A 212-nucleotide genomic window follows, 5' to 3' on the forward strand; every position below is an offset into this window, starting at 1 on the left:
AGTGGGGTGAAGGTATTACTATGAACTGGGTATGTATTTTTGTGATTTTGTTTGAGTGTATGTGTATAGTAAGTATGCCTTGGGGCTGTTGAGTCAATGCACTTTCCTTTTAAAGACACAACCTGTCTTATTATTACCCAAAGTGATTAAATGGAGCTGTGTAATACTGTAACTTAGCTGTTTATCTTAGGCAAAACAAACAAACCAACCCA

Source organism: Monopterus albus, unplaced genomic scaffold (genome assembly GCF_001952655.1).
Source record: "Monopterus albus unplaced genomic scaffold, M_albus_1.0 scaffold23.1, whole genome shotgun sequence".
Lineage (NCBI taxonomy): Eukaryota > Metazoa > Chordata > Actinopteri > Synbranchiformes > Synbranchidae > Monopterus > Monopterus albus.